The 27,634-nt window shown below is 36.2% G+C and overlaps 1 pseudogene; it reads left to right on the top strand.

The window, feature by feature from the left end:
- Positions 1 to 11,752, top strand: part of LOC103266440 — a 22,129-nt pseudogene extending 10,377 nt beyond the window's left edge.
- The last annotated feature ends 15,882 nt before the right edge of the window (positions 11,753 to 27,634 follow it).

Raw genomic sequence — 27,634 nt, 5'->3', positions numbered from 1 at the left:
AAAAAAAAAAAAAAGTCCTGGACCAGATGACTTTCCAGAAGAATTTTATAAAACAAACATGGAGGAGCTGATACCAATCCTACTGAAAGTATTCCAGGAAATCGAGAAAGATAGAACTCTTCTCAAATCATTTTATGCAGCTGTCATCACACTGATACCCAAATCAGGCAAAGACCAACAAAAAAATAGAACTACAGGCCAATATCCCTGATGAACACAGATGCAAACATTCTCAACAAGTTTCTAGCAAATCGGATCCAACATCACATCTCAAGAATTATCCACCATGACCAAGTAGACTTCATTCCTGGGATGCAGGGCAAGTTCAACATCCACAAGACCATAAATGTAATTTAAAACATCGACAGATGTAAAAGCAAGAACCACATGGTTATATCATTAGACGGAGAAAGGCTTTTGACAAAATCCAGCATCTATTCTTGATTTAAAAAAAAAAAAACCCTTAGGGTAACACCTAGTTATAGAAGGAACATGCCTCAAAATAATAAGAGCCACCTACAATAAACCCACAGCTAAATGGACAGAAATTAGAAGCATTTCCCCTGAAAACTGAAACAAAATAAGGTTGCCCACTCTCACTCCTCCTGTTGAACATAGTGTTGAAAGTCTTAGCTAGAGCAATGAGACAAGAGAAGAAATTCAAGGGTATCCAAACAGGAAACAAGGAAGTTAAGCTATCTCTCTCTGTTGGCTATATGATCCTATACCTGAAAAACCCAGGAGAATCTATCAAAAACCTCTTTGCACTGATAAAGGACTTTGGTAAAGTTTCAGGGTACAAAATCAGTGTGCAAAAGACAGTCGCATTTTTATACCCCAAGAGCAAACAATCAGAAAACCAAATAAAAAGCAGAATCCCATCACAGTAGTCACAAAAAAATAAAATACCTTGGCATCTTCCTAACCAGAGAAGTTAAAGACTTTTACAACAAAAACTATAAGCGCTGCTCAAAGAAATCAAAGAAGGCACAAACAAAAGGAAAAATATTACATGTTCATGGATTGGAAGAATCAACTTTGTGAGGATGTTCATCCTTTCTACCCAAGGCAATCTACAGATTCAACGCAATACTCATTAAATTACCAAATTGCTTAGAATTCTAAAATAAGTACTTTATTTAGATACTTGACCAAACAATGACTTGGAGATATCAGATCATATTAAAATTGCTGTCAATGATTTGTACTAAATCATGTGTTAATGACTAGTTAAGTAACATTTAGCAAAATACATTTTTTATCCTTTTTAAAAATAACTATATTGTTATTCATGAATTTCCAACTGGCTCTTTTTTTCTTAATCAAGAGAATTTCCAAAACTAGCAATACTGATAATATACTGAATTTATGTAAAAAAATTCCACTTTAAGTTTTCCTCATAAGTAGCCCTTAATAATTTTAATCTAAAAGAATGTATACCTACTACCTATGCAGCATTGATTTATTTCTCATAAGTAGTCAATTTTATAGACCTGATTTTTATAAATCAAAATATGTCAAACTCTAATAAAATAACTTATAGAAAATTAGGCATAAATAAATCTCTCATAGCACTCAAAAGGAAATAAATTAATATTAAATTTGGGAGGTGTCAGCTAGTATAAAATTCACAAAATAAATTGATAGGTCACTAATAATTTGATACTGCTCTTTGTTTTCATATTATAAAGACTGCCTAATAATTTTTTGAGTACTTGAATTTTTCATTGATAATCTCATTTTTCTAAGTTACTATATTTGAAACATCACAATCCTTATATGGCAAATTAATTATAAAAATAAGCACTTCAAATGTGAATATTTTCTTTACCTCACACTGTATGGTAGTTCTCATTAATATCCCTTGTTCTCATTTCTTCATCCTTCACATGTATGCAGTTTAACTAGATAACTGTTCATCTCTTTAGAGCTCTAACACATTATAACTTTGAAGTCCCACACAGCTCACTGCAGCCTCCTCATTCTGGGCTAAGACAATTAGACAATTCTCCTTTAGTCTCCCGAGTGACTGAGACTACAGGCACACACCATCAAGCCTGGCTAATTTTTTGTTTAGAGAAGAGGTCTCGCTATATTGCCTAAGCTGGTCTCAAACTCCTGGGTTCAAGTAATCCTTTCACGACAGCTTCCCAAAGTGCTAGGAATACAGGCATGAACCACTACTGCCAACCGGTCTGACTTTTTTTTTTTAACTCGAACAGATCATATGGCGATCTGAGGGCAAGAAACCACTACTTTAGGTCCCAGTACTCAGCTGTACAAGTGGATACCCCAGGAAAAATGCTGAATATATAAGTGATAGCCAATTAGAGTGATAACAGTTAAACAGGAAACAAGGATACTAGACATGAATTACTGAAAACTCAAAAACAAAACCTTACCAGTTTACATTTATTTTACAGTACTGGGGGAAGGATAAACCCTCTCTCCCTTTCCCTCTCCCTCTCTCTTTCCCTCTTCCTCCCTCTCTCCCCTCCACTCCCCTCTTGCCCCTCTTTTCTTCTCTCTCCCTCCCTTATATATGTTTTGATCAGAATCAAAGAATCTTTATTTCAGGTGAAAATTTTATCACAGAGAGTTTTCAAAAGCTACTTAGGTTGTCTCTCTGTCTCTTATGTTCATAACTCTATACCAGTCCTTTCCCCTACTGTAATAAATGTTATTTCAAATGCCACTAAAAATAAGTTTTCTTCTACTTTTGGTGACTCTACATTTTCTATGGAAATAAATCTACCACCTGTATCATAAAAGGGTAACACATCTTATGATGAAATGTGTCCTGTCCTTCCTCCGTTCAGCACTAGACCACTCCCTCCCTGTTGCCCTCTACCTAACATAAGATTCAGTGAATTTTTTTTTTAAGAGAACATGTTTTTTTACATGGACAACCTTTTCTTGTTCTTTTATTTTTTTAATTTTATTTCCTTTATCCAAAATATGTTTTGTTTTGTTTATTTTGTACACTTGGTACTCTTGTATTTATTTTTCCAGTCTCAAGTCACACACACCACCTCTTCCATGGAGCCTTCACTGGCCTCTTCAGCAGAAGTAGGTGCTTCTGCCTCTAAAATCTGAAAGCAATTTTAAAGCAATTTCATGGATATAAGCATCTGTTATCTAGAAAATATTGCCTCTTGTAGTGTCATAGATTGTGCATTTCTAATTTTATTTGTAAGCCTTATAATGAATAATTTTACTAAAATTCATTCACTCCTAGGTCACCCCAAACCCAAAGCATTTATAATTTATGATGGAGCCAATGGCATCTAGGAAGTGATCTACCATAGGGTCCCTATGGTGGGCGTTCCTCTTTTTGCAGATCAACCTGATAATATTGCTCACATGAAGACCAAAGGAGCAACTGTTAGAATGAATTTTAACACCATGTCAAGTACAGATTTACTTAATGCATTGAAGACCATCATCAATGACCCTATGTAAGTATAAAAAATTATTTTTAGTAGATGGTATATAGAGATAGGTCATCTTGTCAGCAATAAATATGAGAAGTTCCATCTATTTTTTTTTTTCCTTGTTTCAGTAGCTTCAGGAAGTAAAAATAGTTAGTACCTATTACATTGATGTATTTTATAGTGGCAAAAACATCTGGGATTTCAGTGTACCCACCACCCCCACCTTTGCACATTGTAACAAATAGGTTATTTTTAGTCCCTACACCCTTACCTACTCTCCCCTCTGCATCTCCAGTGTCCATTATGCCACTCTATTTCTTAGCAGAATCTTAGGTTAGAATCCATTCATAAGTGAAAAGATGTGGTGTTTGGTTTTTGCTCCTGTGTTAGTTCACTTAGGAGGATGTTTTGCACCTCTACCCAAGTTGTTGCAAAATATATTATTTCATAATTTTTGATGGTTGAATAGCATTTATGGCATATATGCATATGTCTATATATTATATATATATTGCATTCTCATAAACACTTATCAGTTGATGAACATTTAGGTTGATTCTGCCTCTTTGCAGTTGTGAATTGTGCTGTAGTGAACATGCAAACACGTGTGTCTTTTTATATAACGACATTTGTTCTTTTGGGTAGGTACACAGCAGTGGGATTGCTGGACCAAACGGTAGAGCTACATTTACTTCTTTAAGATATCTCCATACCGATTTCTATGTAAGTTGTACTAATTTACACCAACAGTATTTATGTTCCCTATTCACTGTATCCATGCCAAAATCTTTTTTTTTATTTTAATAATGGCCCTCCTGATTGGTGAATGGTGGTAACTCATTGTAGTTTTAATTTGCATTTCCCTGATGATTAGTGACGTTGAGCATTTTTTATATGTTTCTTGACAATTTGTATGTCTTGTTTTCAGAGATGTCTTCTCATGCCGTTGGCTCACTTTTTAATGGGATTATTTGCTGTTTTTTACTGACTTTTTTGAGGTTTTTTTTTTTGGTAGATCCTATATATTAGTCCTTTGTCAGATGTATTATTTACAACTATCTTCTCCCATTGTGTAGGTTGCCTATTTACTCTATTAATAATTTCTTTTGTTGTATAGCAGCTATTTACTTTAATTCGGGCCCACTTATTTATTTTTTGTTTTTGTTGCATTTGCTTTTGTGGGCTTAGTCATAAATTCTTTGCCTTGGAAAATGTCCAGAAGAGATTTTCTCAGGTTTTCTCCTAGGATTTTTATGGTTTCAAGTCTGACATGGAAGACATTTATATATCTTGAGGTAATTTTTTATATGGTGAGAGACAAAAATAAGGTTTCATTTTTCTGCATGCAGCTATTCAACTTTTCCAGCACCATTTGGTGTATATGTTGTCCTCTTCTCCAGTGTATGTTTTTGTCTGCTTTGTCAAAGATCAGTTTGTTTTAGTTATGTCAGTTTATTTTGGATACTCTATTTTGTTCCATTGAGTCATGTATCATGTCTGCTGTTTGGGTTACTAGAGCCTTGTAGTATAATTTGAAGTCAGATAATGTGATGCTTCCTGCTTTGTTCTTTTGCTTAGGATTGGCTATTTTGGTTCTTTTTTTGTTTCCATATGAATTTTAGGATTGTTCTAATTCTGAGAATAATTATGGTGGTAGTTTAAGAGATTGCATTGAATCTTTCGATTACTTTGGATAATATGGTCATTTTAGCAATGTTGATTCCTGCAATCCAGGAACATTGGTTTTTACAATCTTTTCTGTCCTCTACACTTTCTTTCATCTGTGTTTTGTAGACACTGCTTGTAGACAACTTTTACCTCCTGAATTAAATACGTATCTATGTATTTTAGCTTTTTGGCAACTATCATAAATGAAATTTCGTGATTGATTTGATTCTCATCTTGGTCACTTTTCATGTGTAGCAAGGCTACTGATTTTTGTGTATGGTTTCTGTATCCTGAAACTTTTTTTTTTTTTTTTTAGTTGGAGTCTCACTCTCTCTCCCAGACTGGAGTGCAGTGGCACATTCCCGGCCACCGCAGCCCCGTGGGCTCCCATGATCCTTCCATTCAGCCTTTCAGGTAGCTGGAACTACAGGCGCGCGCTACCACGCCCAGCTAATTTTTTGATTTATTGTAGAGATAAGGTCTAGCCAAGTTGCCCAGGCGGGTCTCAAACCAGCGGGCTCAGGCAATCCACTCGCCTCAGCCTCCCAAAGTGCGGGATTACAGGCTGAGCCACCGAGCCCGGCTTAATCCTGAAAATTTACCAAATTAATTGATCAATTCCAGAAGTCTTTTGGCGGAGTCTAGGATTCTCTAGGTATAAGATCATATCATCAGTATACAGAGATAGTTTGTTTGTTTGTTTTCTTTTCCATTTAGGATATCCTTTATTTCTCTTATCTGCTCTGGCTAGGACTTCCAGTACTATGTTGAATAAGAGTGGTGAAAGTGGGTATCCTTTTCTTGTTCCAATTCTAGGGTGGATGCATTCAACTTTTCTCTATACAGGATGACATTGACTGTGTGTTTCTTGCATACAGCTTTGATTATTTTGAAGAATGTTCTTTGTATGCTTATTTTGCTGAAAGTTTTTAGCATGGAGGGATGCCGAATTTTATCAAATAGTTTCTCTGCATCTATTAAAAAGAAGATGATTTTTGTCTTTAATTCTGTTTATGTGGTGAATCACATTGATTTTCACATATGTTGAACCATCCTTGTTATCTCTGGTATAAAATGCACTTGATCGTGGTGGATTAGGCTTTTTATGTGCTATTGAATTCTGTTTGCTAATGTTTTACTGAGTATTTTTACATCTGTGTTCATCAGGAATATAGGTCTGTGGTTTTTCTTCCTTGTGTCTGTTCCTGGCTTTGGTATAAGGGTGAAACTGGCATCTTAGGATGAGTTAGAAAGAATTCCTTCCTCTTTAATCTTGTGGAATATCTTCAGTAAGATTGGTACCAGCTCTACTTTGAAAGTCTTATAGAATTTGTCTGTGAGAAAATCAGGTCTTGGATTTTTTTTGCTGGGAAACTTTTAATTACTGTTTCAATCTTGCTACTTGTTATTGGTCTGTTCTGCATTCTATTTCTTTCTGATTCAGGATTGGCAGGTAGTGTGTTCTCAAGAATTTATCCATTTTATCTAGATTGTTTAGTTCGTTTGCATAGGGGTGTTAATAATAATCTCCAAGGATCTTTCATATTTCCATGGTATTAATTGTAATGCTTTCATGTTCATTTCTGTTTGAGCTAATTTAAATCCTCAGTCTTTGTTTCTTAATTATTCTTGCTGGTGGTCTAAAAATTTTATTTACCTTTTCAAAGAACCAATTTGTTGTTTCATTGGTAATTTGTTTTTTGTTTGTTTGTTTCAATTTCATTTAGTATTTCCCTGATTTCTTTTATTTATTTTTTTATTTTCCTCTGCTATCTTTGAGTGTGATTTCTTTCTTTCTTTCTTTCTTTCTTTCTTTCTTTCAGTTCCTTGAGATGTGACATTGTTTTGTTTTGTTTGTTTGTTTGTTTGTTTGTTTGTTTTCCAGAGGTGAGAAAGCAGGAGTTTATTAAGAAGACCAAAAAAGCTCCCGAGTGGGAGGGGACCTGAAAAAGGGTTGCCCAACATTAGGTTTTTAATATGTGATCATTCAGTGTTGTTAATGTAGGCTTTAAACACTACAGATTTTCCTCTGAGCACAGCTTTGTATCCCTGGTATAAAATGTCATCATGGTGCATGATGTTTTGATAACTTGTTTTGTTACTGTCACTCCTGTCGAGAAATGTTTTAACTTCCATCTTCATTTCATTGTGGACCCAAGGATCATTCAGGAACTTACCATTTAACTTCCGTGTTCTGTTATGTTTTGAGAGTTCTTCTTGGGATTATTTTATAGTTTTATTACACTGTGATCTGAGAAGGAGCTTAATACCCTTTTGATTTTTTTTTAACTTACTGAGGCTTCCTTTGTGGCCAATATTATGATCTATCTTGAAGAATGTTCTATGTGATAAAGGAAGAAATGTATATTCTTCAGTTTGGGGGTAGATTGCTCTGTAGATGTCTGTTAGGTCCATTTGTTCTAAGGTCCAGTTAACTCCAACGTGTCCTTGTTGATTTTTTGCCTTAATGATGTGTCAGTTGCTGTCAGTAAAGAGTTGAAGTCTCCCACTATTATTGTACTGCTGCCTACCTCTTCTTAGGTCTAGAAGAATTTCTTTAATCAAGCTAGGAGCTCTGGTGTTATTTGCATATATATACATATATATATAATTGTTATATCTATTTTTTAGATGTATCCCTTTATCATAATATAATATAAGCTTCTTTGTCTTTTTTCAATGTTGTTATTTTAAAGTCTGTTCATTTGATATGAGAAAGACTACTGCTCCTTAATTTTGGTTTTCATTAGCATGAAATTTTTTGTTTTCTTCATTCCTTTATTTGAGTATATAGGAGTCCTTGTGTTAAGTGTGTCTGATGAAGGAAGCACATAACCGAAGTGTTTGAGTGTGGGTGTGTGTGTGTTGTCTGTTCTGCCAGTCTATATCATTTAAATATGACTTGAGACCATTTCCATTCAGGCAAAGTAACAATATGCAAGATACTATTCCATTCATCATGTTGATTATTACCTGGCTGGTTGGTTTTTCTTTCTTTCTCTCTCTTTCTTTCTTTCTTTCTTTCCTTTCTTTCTTTCTTTCTTTCTTTCTCTCTCTCTCTCTCTCTCTCTCTCTCTCTCTCTCTCTTTCTTTCTTTCTTTCTTTCTCTTCCTTCCTTCCTCTCTCTCTCTGTGTGTGTCTCTCTCTTATTGGTGTTTTAGAAGCCATGTGAGCTTGCAATTTCTAATATTTTTTCATGATATGTTCCAACATTTTGTTTCAAAATTTAGAACTGCTTTGTGTATTTCTTGTAGATCTACTTTAGTGGTGACAAATTCACTCAGTACTGGAGAAGGACTTTTTTTTCTCTTCATTCATAAAACTTAGTTTTGATGGATATAAAATCCTTGGCTGACAGTTATTCTGTCCGAGAAGATTTAAAAAATAGGCTCCAATCTGTTCTGGCTTGTAAGGTTTCTGCTGAGAAGGCTACTATTACTCTGACAGTATTACCATTATAAGTTATTGATTCTTTATCTCACTGTTCTTAGAATTATTTCTTTCACATTAACTTTGCATAAACTGATGACTATATGCCTTGAGGGTGTCTTTTTTGCAATGCATCTTCCAGGAATTTGTTGGACATCTTACATTCAAATGTTGAAATCTGTGATAAAGTCAGAGAAGTTTTCTCAATCATTTACTCAAATAGGTTTTCTAAAGCTGTTATTTTCTCTTCTTCCTCAGAAACATCTGTAATTCTTAGATTTGAACATTTTATATAAGCCAACAGTTTTTTGAGATTTTGTTCTAGTCTCTTGATTCTTTTTCTTTATTGTTGGCTAATTGAGTTAATTTGAAAGTCTTATCATCAGTTCTACAATCTTATCTTCTATTGGTCCAGTCTACTGTTAAAACTTCCCACTACATTTTGTACTTTGCTAATTGAGCCTTTCATTTCCAGAACTTCAGGCTAGTGTTTTGTTTTATTATAATATACTGTTTTGAGAATTTTTTTTATCCATGCTTGGAATGGTGCATGGAAGGGATCCAGTGATATGAATGTGCAAAGGTTGAATTCTAAGGAGAGTTGCGGACCCCCTGGAGAAGGTCTTTGAAGTCTCAGTTTATGGACTAGTCTGGGAGATATGCAATGACATAATCTTTCATCTTTCTCCTGTGGTGGGATGGTGATGTTAGGTAGAACTGAGTTGGATTGGCAGGGAAATTGCAGGGCTTGGTAGGATTTTCTTGGTTATATGCAGGCTTAGTGTTGTGGCTTTCTTCATTGCCAGCTGTGATTGTGAGTACTGGCCATAGGCACTGGCTCAGGGCCTCCTGAGTGGTTGAGGTGACTTGGGTAATGGTATCAGCTGAGGCCTGGAAACAGACTTTTAAAGGCTTGCACGATTGTCTTAGACATTGTAATGGACTTTGCCAGAGGACCTCAGTATTTGGAGCAAATAAAGCATCCAGGCTTCCTGTTTCTTCCTGCTCTGGGAGCTGGTTGCAACACTGGACTACATGGGTCAAGGTCTTAAGGTGGTGTGGCTCAGCTGGAATGAGCTTGAATGGCTACAGAACTCTTTATGGGTATGGCAGCATACCAAGCAAATTACCATGTGGGAATGGAGTCCCTTGAGACTTGAGGGACCCTTTAAGTCTGTGGCAAATTGCCAAGTTCCTTTTCCCCACATTAGCCATTTCCCCAAATCCAGAGGTTACTCTCTTTTCTGGCTTTTTAAACAAAAATCAAAGTCAAAAAGAAAATTATAGATATACATGCACCTTTTAATCAGCAATTCCTCTTTCTTGTATATACTCAACTGAAATGGATAAATAGTAAGTCTAATGATATATGCAAAAATATTAATCCAGAATTATTGCCCAAAACTATTAACAAACCAAATGTTCATTAATTATAAAAAGAAGAGATAATCTGTGGTATTTGTCAGTCAGTGGAATACTCCAATGAATTTAACCAACAACTGCCAAACAAAGGATTTATCACAAAAGAGGACAAACTATATGATTTAATTATATAAATAAGCAAAGTTAATTTATTGTGTTGGAAGACAGAAAAATAGTTGACTTGAAGATAATTGTACTAAATAAAATGGTGTACAAAACAATAGTACTAATTCACAAAACGTGATATCATAGATCAAGATCTGGTCAATAGGCATGTCAGTGTCTTCATCATAATTTTTGAGTTTATGTCAGATTTGTGTTTTACATAGCATATGCACATTTATCTTATATATTTCATAATTGAAGTTTTATTTTAGAAGATATAAAATATATTTCAAAATCCTAGGAATCAAATAGCAAAATAGGTGCAAAAAATTTGAGGAAATCCTAGGAATGCTACCATACTGTGGCAAGGAAAAAAAAGCTCTCTTAGAGATAACATTTAAGGACAAGTCTCAAAAACAGATAGAAGAAAGCCTCAGGTCATTGCAGGGAAGAATGCTCCATGAGAGGAGGAGAGGGCCAGAAAGTAGAAAGGTATTAAGGTGACAACACTTTGGGCAGTTTAGAGAAGATAGAAGGCCAGTGGCTGCAGAAGAGAGCATATGGGGTAAGTGTCAGAAGAAGAAGCTGCCAGTGTCTTACCATGTAACCCAAGGATAATTGGATTTCACATTTAATGTGATGAGAAGTCCAATGAAAATGTTAATCAGAAGAGAGTCAAAATCTGACATTAGTTTAAAAAATTATTCTGGCTGGTAGGTGGAAACTAGATAGTAGATGACAGATAGTCGAGTAGAAACAGAAAAACTGATTAAGAGGTATTTCACCCACCATGACACCATTCCGCTTTAAAAACATCAAGATGATTATTTTCCTTTTTTTTTCTTTCTGTCGCCCAGACTGGAGTACAGTGGCTGCTCTGGGCCACTGCAGCCTTGACCTGCTGGGCTCCAGCGATCCTTCCGCCTCAGCCTTTCAAGTAGCTGGAACTACAGGCGCATGCTACCATGCCTGGCTAATTTTTTGATTTATTGTAGAGATGAGGGATCACCAAGTAACCCAGGCGGGTCTCGAACCCATGGGCTCAGGCAATCCACTCACTTCAGCCTCCCAAAGCACGGGATTACAGGCTGAGCCACCCAGCCTGGCTAGGATGATTATTTTCAAATTGCATGTCCACTATCTCACTTAAAGAACTTAGAACAACTCAAAATACTTCTTCTAGATAGACATTAACTTTCTCACCTGACCTTCCGTTTTTACTTTTAAAAATATTAGTTCATGAAAAAATCCCAATGTAAAAATCAAATTTTCTGTGAAGACCCAAATTTAAAGCTATGCCATTTCCTTTGAATCATTTGTGGAACACTTTTAAACCTTTTTATAGACTTGATATGCTCAGGCAGTAACTTACTTTTAATGTTGGTTTCTTCATGTCTTTCCTTCAAATATAAAGAAAATGCTATGAAATTATAAAAACTTCACCATGATCAGCCAGTACAGCCCCTGGATCAAGCAGTCTTCTGGATTGAGTTTGTCATGTGCCACAAAGGAGCCAGACACCTTCAGGTTGCAGCTTACAACCTCACCTGGTTTCAGTACCATCCTTTAGATATAATTAGGTTCCTGCTGGCCAGTATAGAAGCAACTGTGATCTTCATTATCACAAAATATTGCTTGTTTTATTTTGTTTCCGGATGTTTCCTAAAACAGGGAAAAGGGAGAAAAAAGATTAGTCATATCAAATGCCAGAAGCTGGGTACATGATAGATGAGACTTCTTTAGTTTATTCTAGCAAGAAGAGATTATATGATGTGGAATTCCTTTTCTCCTGTGATGAAACATCTCTCACAACATACTTTATTAAGTCAAAATTAGTAATTACTTAAAAGTTATAAATATTCAATATCAAATATTTAACAATTAGGAAAAATAAAAATGATATAAAATTATATGAGTTAAATCGGAATTGATTATTCAAATTCCACAGTAATGCCAAAAAGATTAGTGAGTTTAACCATGTTTTAATGTTGTCAAAACACAAGAACATTATGAGTTCACTCACAGTATCAATACTGTTTTGCAAATATTCATAATACTTTGGCTTCATTTTTACAGTTTTCTTCTTTAAACTGTTGTCAAAAAATTATTAGACAATTACATGGTGTAAAATTCTAACTCTTTTGATATTTTTGATGCTGTGAGACAAGTGGTGTCGATTGGATTCTAAGATACATTCAGTCTCAGTGTCACTTTATTCTCAAAAGGCATGGCATGGTATTTACTTTCTTCTTGTTTAAGTTATTTCCCAGGAAAATACAAGTGGAATTAGAAAATAAAGACTCACACACACCCAGTATAAACACTTTTTATACAACGCGCAACAGTGAAAGACACATTTCATACATGTGGACACATCTCATACAAATGCACCCAGCATAAACACTTCTTAATAACGTGCAGCAGTGAAAGACACATCTCATACAACATGTACGCAGATATAAATACATCTTACACAACTTGCAACAGTGACACACATCTCATACAACATACACCCAGTATAAACACTTTATACAACCTGCAACTGTGAAATGTACTTTTAATACAACATAAGGCAAAAAGAAAATAAAGACTTCTTGTTTCCTAAAGTTAAATTTAGCTATTTGGGAAAGTCTTCGATTTCCGTAACTTGCTTTGTGTGCTTGTGTGTGCTTTATGGTCCTTTAAAAATATTGCCCTAGCTGCTTTCACTCACATTGTCAGGCTTTGATAATAAATGAAAAGTCTCGATTTTAATTTGTAATAATATAGAGCCTGCATTCTAAGGCTATTTATTCAGTTTTCATTCTCTCCAAATGTACTTATATTTGTCCACTTCTTTCTAAGCAAAACAAAGCATCATGTAGATTTCTAACTATTATGTTGTAAAATCAGTGTGTCTTAGACACTTTGAAATAATGATTATTAGTCTGGATAATCATGCAGTAGATAAGTCTAATTTTTTTCTTTTCCCTCAGAAACCTGTTGTCCAGTCCCTCTCAAAATGCTAACATATAAGTATTAAGTTCTTTAACATGCTCACAGTCGCATAAATTTTCTCTTAAACATGGGCACACTGCAGCTGACCAAAATCGGCAACAACGCAAATAATATGAAATTGCATACTTTTCATATTTTAGAATGCTTTTATGAAAAATGTGTGAAACAACCTGCAAGAATGCTCAAAGTCTTTGTAAAAAAGAAACATCAGGGAAGCACTTTATAATCAAAGTGGTCTAGGCTGACAAAAACCTAAGTGTCTTTATTGGTGAGAAGACCATCACCAAAATCTCACAACACACATTCTCTGATCGATGCATGCATGAATTTATTCTAAAAAAATTTAAATGTTTATGCTAAGGGAATTATAGGAAGAATTTAGAGTAGAATTTTCCATAATATTTATCTAGATAATTAACACCTTTTTAATTGAATAAATTTAGTGTCATAATAGGTAATATTGTTAAATCATGCATATAAAATTGAATTAATTTTTATCAAGCCAATCCTACAACACATGTAACAGAAAAAAAAGATTGTTTTCCAATGTACAGTGAGAACTACTACATACTGTGAACCAAAAGACAATATGAAAATTGACAAAGGCTATAAAGAAGCCATTCACAGAAGTAAAACGTGGCCAATCACATTCAAAAGATGGCAAAAATCACTAATACTAGCAAATTGAAACTTAAGTCAATACAATATTTTCTTACAGAAGATTAGTCAACTATATGGGTCTGAGAAAAATTTTTTTTGAGAGAATATAATGCAGAAATGACACTTTCAAAGAAAAATGAAACACACTGTCCTGAAATTCTACATCTAGTTTTCTATCATGTGGATATAGTTGTGCCTGAGCACATGTAAAAATAGGTTGTTCTTTCCATCACTTAAATGATTATAAGTCAATGAACTCATATATCTCCAACAAAAAGTAGAGATATGCAGCAATCATAAAGTAAAGAACAAGTACAGACAATATCATTGAATACTCACCATGTCACATTATTAATGCCAGAAAAGATAAATAAGTATGAAACCCTACTTTTGAATAAAATATACGTAAACATTCAGTGATTGAATTGGGGAAATGCATAGAACTTTCAAAGATAAAAATCGTAATTTTTGGCCCCCGGGCCGCCCCAGCTGCCGCCAGACCGTGCCACTGGCCCTTGCAGAGCCCCAGGTGCACACCACCACGCTCTCAGGTCCCGCGCACGCGCCTCCCCGGGACGCCAGCCTCTCTGCCTCCCGCGGCGCTCTGCATCTCGGTTGGCTCAGGAGTGTCTTCGATGGGTTTCTCGGGACCCCCAAGATAGGTCACAAAGGGTTATGGGGGCCCGGGGTCGGTGGCTCAGCCTGTCATCCCGCGCTTTGGGAGGCCGAGGAGAATGGATGGCATGAGTCCACTGGTTCGAGACCTGCCTGGGCAACTAGGCGAGACCTCATCTCTACAATAAATCAAAAATCAGCCAGGCATGGTGGCGTGCGCCTATAATTCCCGCTACTTGGAAGGCTGAGGCGAAAAGAACTCCTGAGCCCAATAGGTTGAGGCTGCGGTGGCCATCAACGTGCCACTGCACTCCAGCCTGGGCGACAGAGTGAGACTCCAACTAAAATAAATAAATAAAATAAAATAAAAAATAAAAATAAAAGCAGCATCTGGAGCAAGACGTTCTGTTTGAAAATATAAAATAATAATAGTAATTTAAATAAATAAATAAAAGCAGTAAAGCCAAATCAAGCCTTTTCTTCCTCCCTATGCTTCCAGTATTCTGGTTTAAAGCTGTATTTTTCCCCATCTTTGAGACTTAATTAATTACCCCACATGAAGATAATTTGGCAGCAAATTTTTCTTGCTATATGTTGGATATTTTGCTATGTTTCTTTTTTATCTTTATAAAAATTATTTTAAAGATGTGAGGCACAATTCAGGGTAGGGTATACAAACATTGATTATGCAGGTACCCTTGTTGATGAGGTGTTATGTTTCAATCCTTTTTGACAATACTTATGTATGGAATTTGGAGGACAGGGGTGAGAGCTAGAAGTACTAAAACTGGAAACCCTAAGGAAGGATTTGAATTGCCTTTCTCGGAAATTTGGAAAAATTAAAAGGTCAAGAAACTATTTGATTTTTACAAGATATTTGCTTCAACGTTCTTTTTAACTAAAAAACTGGAAATAAGCTAAATATTCAAAATAGGGTAATGTTAAATAAATTATGGTATATCTGTATAATAAAATACTATATTGCACTAAAAAATAAAAATAAAAGCACTAAAAAAAGAATTATAATTTTTAATCTATAGACTTCATTCATTAACATTTCACAAATGTATGTTTGTGTTATAACTATGTGGTATAAAAATTAATTAGTAAAATAAATTGACACACGATAGCAAATTTCAAAATTTTAATATAATGTTATCAATTTTTTGGTATCACTTAAATACTTGAAATGACCAGAGAGTTTTTATTTTATATTTGACCAATTTTGAGTCTGTTTTAGGACTCCTTTTTGAAATTTTAAATATCTATGAATAAATATATTACAATATTTATTAAAACTTTCAAAACAGATTAAAAAATCCCTAAATACGCAATTTTTAATGATTTCATTGAATTTTTATGTTAATATGTAATGTCTTAAGTTTTTATATTGTTTCATTTTAATTTAGTGTTTACTTTCTTCTAGCTTAAGTTATTTCCCAGGAAAATAATTGTGGAATTAGAAAATAAAGACTCCTGCTTGTTTTCTATTGTAAAATTGAGCTATTTGAGAAAGTTTTGTGATTTAATTTGGGGATACATGTGCAGGTTACACAGGAATATTGTAGCCTCACTTAACACTTTTATTGAGCTCATCACCCACATGGTGGGTGTAGCACCCAGTGAGTACTTTTCAGCACTCACCCCACTCTCTGCTTCCTTCTTTTAGGATTACGCCAGGGCCTGTTGTTCCTATTCTTGTACCTGTGTGCATATAGTGTTTACCTCCTGCTTAGTAGGGAAACATCTGGTATTCAGTTTTCTGTTTCTGTGATCATTCACTCTGGATGATGGTCTCAAGCTGCATCCTTGTTACTGTAAAAAACATAACATTTGTTCTTTTTTTTTTTTTTTTTGTGAGTTGGAGTCTCACTCTGTTGCCCAGACTGGAGTGCAGTGGCTGCTCCCAGCCACCACAGCCTCGACCTGCTGGGCTCCGGTGATCCTTCCACCTCAGCCTTCTAAGTAGTCGAAATTACAGGTGTGCGCTACCGCCCCTGGCTAATTTTTGATTTATTGTAGAGATGAGGTCTCACCAAGTTGCCCAGGCAGGTCTCGAACCCATGAGCTCAGGCAATCCACTCACCTCTGCCTCCCAAGGCGCGGGATTATAGGCTGAGCCACCGAGCCCAGCTAACTTTGTTCTTTTTTATGGCTGTGTCATGTATATGTACCACATTTTTCTTATCCGTTCAACATTGATGGGCACCTAGGTTGTTTCCATGTTTTTGCTGTCGTGGATAGTGCTGGGATAAAGACACAAGTGCAGGTGTCATTTTGATAGAAAGATTTGTGCTCCTTTGGATATAATCCCAGTAATGAGATTACTACGTAAAGCAGTAAGTCTATTTTCAGTTATTTAAGAAATTTCCAAACTGTTTCCACAGGGGTTTAAGTAGCTTGCATTCCCACCAAGAGTGTAGAAGCATTCCTTTTCCTCTGCACCCTCAACTCTGCTGGCTATATCTAAAGGTCATACTTGCAGTGATGTTGAGACATAAGAGCAAATACTTTGACAATCCTCCCATCAAGTCATGTCTACTTCTTGTGAAATTTAGCAAACTTTGTATCTGTCTCAAGAAAGAGAATGCAGTAAAATGAGGCAGCTTTACTTCTAAGCTCAGTAAGAAAAGTCAATATGTTTTCTCACTGACTGTCTCTCTGGTCTCTCTGGTCTTCTCTCTGTGTCTCTCTCTCATAACCTCATCCCACCCCAGCATTCACCTCCACATACTTCGAAGCCCTGTGCCATGTCCATGGTTCGCAGGATAAATAGACTACTGGGGAACAAGATACATAATTATGCCTAAGAAGTCACAATTACTTTAGCATCCTAGTAGTTTGAGAGTTTTGATACTAATCACTAGATGTAGTGTGCACTGAAAATGTTCCACCTACCTTAGTAGGTCTATAGGACATTGGTTCTGAACTGGCAATAATTATTTCATGAGACCCAGAAACTCCCTAGGGCTCATCATCCAGAGTAGGGGTTTAAGGAAGTAAGGTGATCAGTGGAGTTTTGGGTCAGGTTTGACTTGCATCACACATAATGGTCTCTCCAACCCATTCTCTGAAATCTACCCATTTTAGAAATGCATAATTTTTAGGCAAGAGAAAAAAGTAAAGTTAACCAAATAAGAAAAAAAGAAATCAATCTATCTCTATATGCTGACAGTATGATCTTATATCTAGAAAATCATAAGACTCCTCCAAAAGGCTCCTAGACTGAATAAATAAATTTAGTAAAGATCAGGTTAAAAAGTCAATACACACACACAAGTCAGTTGTAACTGCTATATATCAAAGCAACCAAACTGAATAACAAATTAAGAACTCAATTTCATTTAAAATAGCTCTCAAAAAACTTAAACACTTAGGAATATGTTTAACCAAGAAGGTTAAAGAGCTATACAAGGAGAACTAAAAAATACTGAAAGGGATGTAAAGAACACAAACAAATGGAGAAAAACCTCCTCCCATGCTCATGGACTGGAAGAATCAACATTTTAAAAATAACCATATTGGGTGATTCCTAAAACTCCTAAAAATTGACTTTCCATATGATCCCACAATCCCCCTACTGGGAATATACCTGGAAGAGCTCAGGTCACTCTATAAAAAAGATACCTGCACATATATGTTTATCGCAGCATTGTTCATAATAGCAAGAACATGGAACCAACCATGCTGCCCATCAAAAGTAGACCAGATTTTTAAAAATGTAGTGCATATATACAATGGAATATTACTCATCCATAAAGAAGAACAAAATCATGAACTTCACAGTAATGTGGATGGAATTAGAGCTTATGATACTGAGTGATCTCTCACAGAAACAAAGACATGAGTATCACATGTTCTCACTCATAAGTGGACCTTGACCAACTACCATATTACTGTAGGAAAGGGATTGAAAGTAGTGAGAAACTGCAGAGAGGACATTGGGGAGTGAGGAGTGGGTAGCTGGGATTGACAGTAGTCGATATCCACCTGGAGAAGGGGGCGCACACCTTATCAATAAGGGTACCTGCACAATGAACATTTGTATACCTAACCCTGAATTGTGCCCCACAATTTCAAAATAAAAATTAAAAGAGAAAAAAATGCACAAGAATAACAACAAAAAAATTAAAAAATAAAAATAATTTAAAAATAAAATAAAATAACCATATTGTCTAAAGTAATCTACAAATTCAGTGTAATCCATATCAAATTACCAATGTTATCTTTTAATTAGAAAAAACTATCCTAAAAATTAATAGAAAACTAAAAAAGAAACTAAATAACCAAAGAAATCCTAAGAAAAGAACAGAGCTGGAGGCACCACATTATCTGACCTTAAATTATACTACAAGCCTATAGTAACCAAAACAGCATCGTACTGGAACAAGAACCGACAAATGGACCAATAGAGTAGAGAGGAGATCCAGAAATAAACACAATTACCCACAGCCAGCTGATATTCCACAAAGCAGACAAAAACCAACACTGGGGAAATAACACTCTTTTCAACAAATGTTTCAGAAAAAATTGGATAGCTACTTTCACAAAAAAAGAAACTCAATCCCTATCTTTCACCATACACAAAAATGAACTAAAGATTGATTAAAGACTTAAGTGTCAAACCTGAAACCATAAAAATTTTAGAAGAACACCTACAAAAGACTTCTGCATTTTGGCCTAGGCAAAGAATTTATGGCTAAGACCCCAAAAGTAAATGCAACAAAAACAAAAATAAATAAGTGGGGTTTAATTAAACTAAATGGCTTCTGCATAGCAAAAGAAATAATCAACAGAGTAAATAAGCAGTGTACAATAGGGAGAAGAATTTTGCAAGATATACATCTAAAAATGACTAATATTCAGAATTTACAAATAACTCAAACATATCAGCCAGAAAAAAGAAAATACCCCATTAAAAAGTGGGCAAATTATATGAACAATTTTAAAAGAAGATATAATAATGAGCAACAAACATATGAAAAATGCTCAACATTACTAATCAGCAAAGAAATGCAAATTAAAACCACCATAAGATACCACCAGTCTTTAGACCAGTCAGAAAGATCATCATTAAAAAATCTAAAACAATAGATGTTGGCATGGGTGCAGTAAAAAGGGAATATTTAAACACTGTTGGGAGTGCAAATTAGTACAACAGCTTAGTACAACTGCTATTGAAATTGGTATGAAGATTTCTCAAAGAACTAGAAGTAGATCTTCCATTTAATCCAACAATCCCACTACTTTCTGTCTATCCAAAGAAACAGAAGCCGTTATACAAAAAAGACACTTTTACTAATATGTTTATCACAGCACACTTTGCAATTGCAAAAATGTGTAATCAACCTAAATGTTCATCAACTTATCAGTGGATGATAAAAGTGTTATTTATATAATGGAATAATATTCAGCCATAAGAAAAGAGTTTTAAAAAGTCTTTGGCAACAACAACTTGGATAGATTTGAACACCATCATCCTAAATGAAGGAATGCAAGAGTGAAAGAACGAATACTTCATGGTTTTACTTACAAGTGGGAGCTAAACTAAGAAACTGCAAAGGCACATGAAATGACATAATGGACATTGGAAACTCAAAAAAAAAGGAGAGTGAGAAGACCACAGGAATAAAAAATTATGAATCAGGTACAATGTGCATAGATGGGCATGGCGTGTACACTTAAAGCCCCAACTTCTTTGCTACTATACAATGCATTCATGTAACCAAACCATGTGTGCTCCCTAAAGCTGTTAATGAAAAAGAATGTAGAATTGGAATAGATATTCTCAGCAATTGGCAGAATCATCACATTATTCCTTGAACTAGGAAACTAAAGCTGTTATACTGGGAAAGCACAAGGCAGAACAGTCTCTACCTAGGAAAACAGTCAACTGAAAGCAATACAGGGGTTTTTGCCACCATCAAGGACTTGAAAGATGAAGGAACGGTGATTCTACAGCACACTCATTCAACACATGTCTTGTGATAATTGTACTGTGAATCCTCTCTACATGATGAGTAACCTTTCTCAGTGCCTTCAAGATTCTCTTTTTTATTTTGGCTTTCAACAATTTGATTATGATGCCTTACCTTAGATAGTCTAAGTTTCTTGTACATGAAGTTCATTGATAATGGATGAGTAGATTTATGTCACTCATTCCTTTTGAATAGTTTTTGGGCATTATTTTATTAAATAGTCTTTTTCCCCTTTCTTCTATTTTTGGTTCCTCTAGTCTTTCTTAATTCTGTCCTTCTATGCTTCAGACTAGATCATCTCAATTGACAAAATTTCAAGGTTGATGATTCTTTCTAGTTTCTACTCAAATCTGCTATTGAACCTGTACAGAATTATTTTCATTTCAGTTAATAAACTTTTTGTCTCAAAATTATCATTTGGTTTTTTCTATAATTCCTATTCCTTAGCTGATATTTTATGTAGGGAAATATTGTACTCCTGAATTTCTTTTATTTTTTATCCAGATTTGCCTACATTCATAAGCATATTTAAGACAGTTGATTCAAATCTCTTATCTAGTAATTGTAATGTCTGTGCTTTGTCATGGACAATTACTATTAATGCATTTTCCCCCTGTAAATATGGTGTACATTCTAAATTCTTTATGTAATATTTTGTTGGAAACTGGACATTTTGCATATTATAATGCAGCAAGTCTGGAAATCAGATTTCCCTTCTTGTTTTTTTTTTTTTTTTGGTTGTTGTTGCTTCTTGTTGTTTATTGACACTTCTTTTTTTTTTTAGATGTTTATTTATTTATTTGATCTTTTATTTTTAAGGTGTGGGGTATAATTCAGGGTTAAGTATAAAAATGTCCATTATGCAGGTACCCTTGTTGATGAGGTTTGCCCCCCCCGCCCCGTGGTAGAATCCCACTACTGCCAATTCCACCTTCCTACTTCCCGTGGCAGTTTCCCACTACTGCCAATCCTTTTCTTATAGTATTACAATAATTGTTCAAGGTCCGCTTATGAGTGAGAACATGTGATACTCAGTTCGTTGTTTCTGTGACACATCACTTAGTATTATAGACTCTAAGTCCATCCAGGTTGCTGTAAAGTTCATAATTTTGTTCTTCTTTATGGCTACATAATATTCCATCTTGTATATGTGCCACATTTTTTTAGTCCAGTCCTCTTTCAATGGGCAGCATGGTTGGTTCCATGTTTTTTTGCTATTGTGAACAATGCTGCAGTTTATTGATGTTTCTAAACTACCTTTGTATAATCTGTATGTTTTGTTATATGTGGTTACAGGAGTCTTTTGTCTATTACTATGGTAGTCAACTAGTAAATTAGTAGACACATTGTTAACTTAGAGCCAAAAAGAAATAATCTCCCAGTGTTTACTACTGGCTATGTGATGAGGTACTTGATTAAAGTGCTGCCAGACCATTTATAATTCTGTTTAGATTTTACTTTCTGGTTGCATTGTGGCTAAGGGTCATCCAGAGGTGAAAGCTTAGAATATTCTGAGCCAGTGTGTACCCTGGGTATGTGTACTGTCTTTTAGATATAGGGTCTTATCAAAACTCTTATTTCCTCATGTATCTCCTCCCCAGTCTTCCTTTCCAGGCTATTTCATCTTTGTATTGTTTGTCCAAGATTTTTTTTTAATTTTTCTTTTATTTTAAAGATGTGGAGTACAATTCAGGATTAGATATGAAAGTGATCAGCGTACAGGTAAAGTTTGAGCCTCCCTTTGGTCTCCACTTTGTCTGGTTTGAGATCAGGTACACTTATTGATGTTATGTCCTTGCCCTTCCTGAATCCCAGCAGAATCCCACTACTGCCAATCTCTTTCTTATAGTATTATGGTAAATAGTCAGGGTCTACTTATGTGTAAGAACATGTGGTACTCTGTTTTATGTTTCTGTGATAAATCACTGAGTATGATAGACTGTAAATCCATCCAAGTTGCTCCTTTGCCTTAGATAGCTGTACCTAGTACATTGACCTTTAAATTCTATCAAATAACCCCTGGGAGGCCACTTTTACTTACAAATATTTAACAATTGCTGAATCTACACACACACACACACACACACATACACACACACACACACACACAGAGGAGAGAGATACATATACTGTATATAACAAAAAATGATACCTACTCTAATTAAAATACAAATAAATGAATTCATTAGCACCATTAATCATAAACAATCTAGTTCCTAAAAAATTTAATTGCATTGAACTTATAGCTAAAGAAAAAAATGAACCTCTTTACTATAAAGTAATTAGAAAACATTTTAGCTAAACTTTCAGATAGCAAATACTTTAGACTTTGCAAACCCAATAAACTCTTGTACCTATGTAACTCTGCCATGATAGTGTAAAAGCAGCCATAGAAAATATGTTTAAAAATGAGTATCCCTGTATTTTCTTTTGAAAAAAAAATCAGCAAACTATTAGCTAGACTATCCAAGAAATAGAGAGAGGACCCAAATAAATAAAATCAGAAATGAAAAAAAAAATCATAACAACTGAAACCACAGAAATACAAAGGATCATTTGAGAATACTATGAACAACTGTATGCCAAAAAATTGGAAAACCTAGATGAAATTAATAAACTCCTGGAAACAGACCAATTACCAAAATTAAATCATAAAGTAATAGAAACTTGAACAAATTCATACACAGTAATAAAATCAATGCTGTAAAAAAATTTCCCATTAAAAAAACCCAGAATTTGGTGGTTTCTAATAAAATTCACTTAGGAAAAGGTTATGTAGCAATGATTGAACTGGTGGAGTGGGAAATGCCAAAGCTTCATTTCTCCACCAATTTTTCAAAATCATTTATCCTCCAAAAATTAGAACAGAAGAAAACATTACCAAAATGTCCAGTTAAGTCCATATATTAAAACCACACAAAGACACAAAAAAATGCATACTACAGATAGATGTTTGCTGTAATTATTGTGGAATAAATGCAGAACATGCACTCTGACCCCTTCCCCTTCTCGAAACTGTCTTCTGACTGGGAGAATGGCTTCTGGCCAGGGTCGTTTGTGTCCAGTCAAAATGCTCTTGAAGATATGCTTATCTGTGAACTCAAGACAGTTTCTGAAAGAAAACATTTTTGTTCCTTCTTGGCATGTAATGCTTGCTCCCTTTCCCATGCTGGGGGTATATAATCTCTCCCCACATTGATTGGGTTGTGGAAAACCTTAGACCAACCAGCCACCATCAGTTCCCTCCCATGGGTAATAATAAACCCATGCCTTTACCAACCTGTCCTCCAGGCAATTTCTTCAGAATAGTTAAACATTATGCAAGTGTCCTGTCTGATTTGGGGCTGCCATGATACGATGATAGACACAGAAATCTTCAAAGTGTGCTAGCAAATGAAATCTAAGAACATGCAAAACAATTATACACCATAAACAATTCCAATTTATTCCAGAAATGCAGCATTGCTTTGACATCTAAAAAGTCAGTAACGCAATATACCATGCCATTAGAATAAAGAATAAAAACTGCAGAATCATTTCAATAAATGCAGAAAAAGATTATTTCAAAGAATCCAGAGGACACTAGGGCTAGGACGAGCTGGATGAGTGGGTGGGAGGACTTTGGTTTGGGACAGGATGCGTTCATCTGAAACGCTCTGGGCATGGTTGTAGAAGCTCTCCACTGCTGTCTGAATTCACATGGCATCGATCGCCCTGCCCATGCCAAAGGCATTAAGCTGCAGATCGAGGGTAAACGTGTGGATGCTCAGTCCCTCAGAAGCAAGCATTATCAGAAGGTGCCTGACCAGAGGGGAGCCTCCCAGCAGCTACACACAGAGGCAGAGACAGCCAAGTCACACTGGTCCAAGGACTGGAGGGCCTCAATACCATGCACTACTCAACTACTGCCACAGCCACCCTGCCCCACCCCAGGCAGCCCTAGGTTCCTAGCCTCGAGGAACTTTCACCCATGGAGCTCTGGCACCCTCGCTGGCTGCACCGCCCACCCTGCCCCAAGCTGCCACCACCTAGGAAGGCCCTCGGCTCCTGCCCCTCAGAGCTCTGGGGTCCCTTCCTGGCTGCAGCGCCTTGCCCTGCCCCAAGCCACCGTCGCCTGTGGAGGCCCTCAGCTCCCACACTGCAGAGCTCCTGGTTCCTTCACATGCTGCCCCGCCCCACCCCAAGCTGCTGGTGCTGCCCTTGGAGGCCCTCAGCTCCCACCCTGTGGAGCTCCAGGCTCCCTCACCAGCTGCACTCCCTGCCCTAGTCACCCTGCACTATGCTGACCAGCAATGCCCCACCGTCTCACACTACAATTCCCCCGATTTGCCCCTAGCCATAGCAAGACCAGAAAACAGTTGGAGCCCCAAGACCAGGCAGAGACCTATATTGCCCCACCCAGGTCTACCCAGCCTTCCACTGGGGACCTAAGAACAGAGAAAGAAAAAGAGGCCCAGACTGCACAGTGACATGCAGACCTGCAGCACCTGGCTGTCTCACACTCTGCTCCCCCAGCTGTTCCTGGCTGCAGTAGAACCAGAGATCATCTGGAGCCCTGAGACCAGGCAGAGACTTGCATCACCCTGCCGAGCTCCACCCAGCTCTGTCCAGCCTCCAACTTGGGATCTAAGACTTCATGTTTGTGTAGGGGAATAGTACACCATAAGGAGGCTGGTGAGCTTATATGTCTGTATGATTGTATGTTCTAGTATTTTGTTGTTGTTGTTGTCATTATTGTTGGGTTTTGTTTACTTGTTCTTTTCTCTTACTTTTATCTGTCTTCGTGTCTATTTTCATTTGCTAGTTGATACCTTTGTCTGTTTTCCCTCTTACTTTTCTCTCTCTCCACCTTCCACTTCCCCCCATTCTATTTCTTTCCTTTTTTTTCTTACCTCATTTTATTTTCAGGGAGCAAACCTATACCCACACTACATGGACAGATTGCAAGGCAGTGAGAAGTAGGTTCCAGGGTATCCATACACCTGTTGGTGGATACTGGAATCTGCAGATAGATTTTTGAATCACAGTTCCCCCTCAATTAAATCTCAAAACCGCAAAATGTATAGCCCACAACCTGTAGTCCAGCTTCTGAATTGAACAAGCCCAGAGGATTCACACAAGGAAGAATAGGAGATTGAGAAAACAGAAGGAAAAGCAACTCCACACCCCTGAACAACAGATGTAAAGAAGACAGGGAAAAAAGGAAAAAGAGAGGAGGCAAATCTACACAAATGAAAAAAAACCGAAAGAAGAATATAGGTGTCACACAGACCCCTGAGAGGTAGGATACTGAGAAAACAGACTTCAGAATGCAAACAATGAAGAGTCCCCAAAATGACTGGTCACATGCTACAAACTCAGACATCAAGACATTAATAGAGAGAATAAAAAGAATTGAGGAGAGACAAGAGGAAAACAGAAAGGAGTTGATAATAGCAGTAAAGAATACTGTGATTGAAATAAATTAAAAAACTAATAAGCATGGAAAGCAGAATTAGCCAAGCAGAAGAATCTCAGAGCTTGAAGACCAAAATATAGAACTAAGCCAAACTGTCAAAAACATAGAAAAGAAGCTTAAGAAAACAGAGCAAAACCTTCAAGAGATGAGCAATTACTTCAAGAGAACAAACCTAAGAGTAATTGGACTTACTGAGGCAGAAAGAGAGGCAGAGACCAGCCTGGAAAAAACATTCCTTGAAATTATTCAAGAAAACTTCCCTCACCTCATCAGTGATGTGAAAATTCAAACACAAGAGATTCAGCAAATCCCTGCAAGACAACAAATGAGAAGACCAACTCCTATCACATAATAATTTGCCTGAACAAAGTAGGTATAAAAGAAAAAAATCCTAAAAGCAGCAAAAGAAAAAGTTCAGACGACCTACCAGGGAAGACCAATTAAAATAACAACAGATTTATCTACAGAAACACTGCAGGCTAGGAGAGCTTGGAGCCTAATATTCAAAGTTCTCAAAGATAAACAATTTCAACCAAGAAGAACAAACCCAGCAAAGCTAAGCTTCATCAGTAAGGGGGAATTAAAATCTTTCCCAGACATCCAATCCCTAAGAACTTACACTGCCTCCAGACCACCTCCACAAGAAACACTTAAGGAAGTATTAAACACAGAAGAAAAGGGAAAAAGAACAACAATGTTCTTCACAAGAGTACAGGAAAAAGATTGAAAACACATGAATCAACCCCAAAAAACAGAATATCAACACCAACAAAGTTCCCCCAAAACCTACAAAGACATGGACACTAACCAGTATGATGCTAAGCAGCTCCTGGGTCAATAATGAAATCAAAACAGAGATTAAAAGTTACCTGGAAACAAATGAAAATGAAGAAACATCTTACCAAAACCTCTGGGATGCCATGAAAGCAATAGTAAGAGAGGAATTCATATCTCTACAGACACACATGAAGAAAATAGAAAGATCACAAGTTAACAGCCTAACAAGTCACCTAAGGAAGCTGGAAATGCAAGGCCACCAAAACCCTTCTTCAGCAGAAGAATCCAGATCACCAAAATAAAAGCCCAAATCCAGGACATAGAAGACAAAAAGATAATAGAAAAAAATCAATGAAATAAAAACTGGTTCTTTGAAAGGATAAACAAGATAGATGGTCCCCTAGCCAGACTGACCAAGGAAAAGAGAATAAAAGTCCAAATAAACTCAATCAGAAACACAAAAGATGAAGTCACAACTGACGCTGAAGAAATACAAAAGATTATCAGAGGCCACTATGTATAATTGTATGGAAACAAACTTGAAATCCTAAAGGAAATGGAGGACTTTCTGACCACACAACCTCCCTAGGTTGAAACAAGAAGAAACTGAGACCCTAAAAAGAACTATAACAATCAAGAAAATTGACTATGTCATAAGAAAATTACCTAAAAAAAATAATAACTGGACTAGATGGCGTTCCAGCAGAATTCTACAAAACATACAAGGAGGAACTCATACCAATCCTACTGAAAGTATTCCAGGCAATTGAGAAAGATGGTACTCTCCCCAAATCATTTTATGAAGCTAACATCACATTGATACCCAAGCCAGGTAAAGACCTTACAAAGAAAGAGAACTATAGGCCAATAGATGCCAAAATTCTCAACAAGATCCTAATAAACCAAATTCAACAACACATCTCAAAAATCATCCATCACGACCAAGTAGGCTTCATCCCCAGGATGCAAGCCCGGTTCAACATTCCTAAGACCATAAATGTAATTAAGTACATTAACAGACGTCAAAGCAAAAATCACATGATTATATCATTAGATGCAGAAAAAGCTTTTGATAGAATCCAGCACCCCTT

The sequence above is a fragment of the Carlito syrichta genome, unplaced genomic scaffold (genome assembly GCF_000164805.1).
Source record: "Carlito syrichta isolate Samal-C Ts95f unplaced genomic scaffold, Tarsius_syrichta-2.0.1 Scaffold307184, whole genome shotgun sequence".
Classification (NCBI taxonomy): Eukaryota; Metazoa; Chordata; class Mammalia; order Primates; family Tarsiidae; genus Carlito; species Carlito syrichta.
Note: the sequence above shows the minus strand (reverse complement) of the source record. Positions and strands in the feature narration are given on the sequence as shown.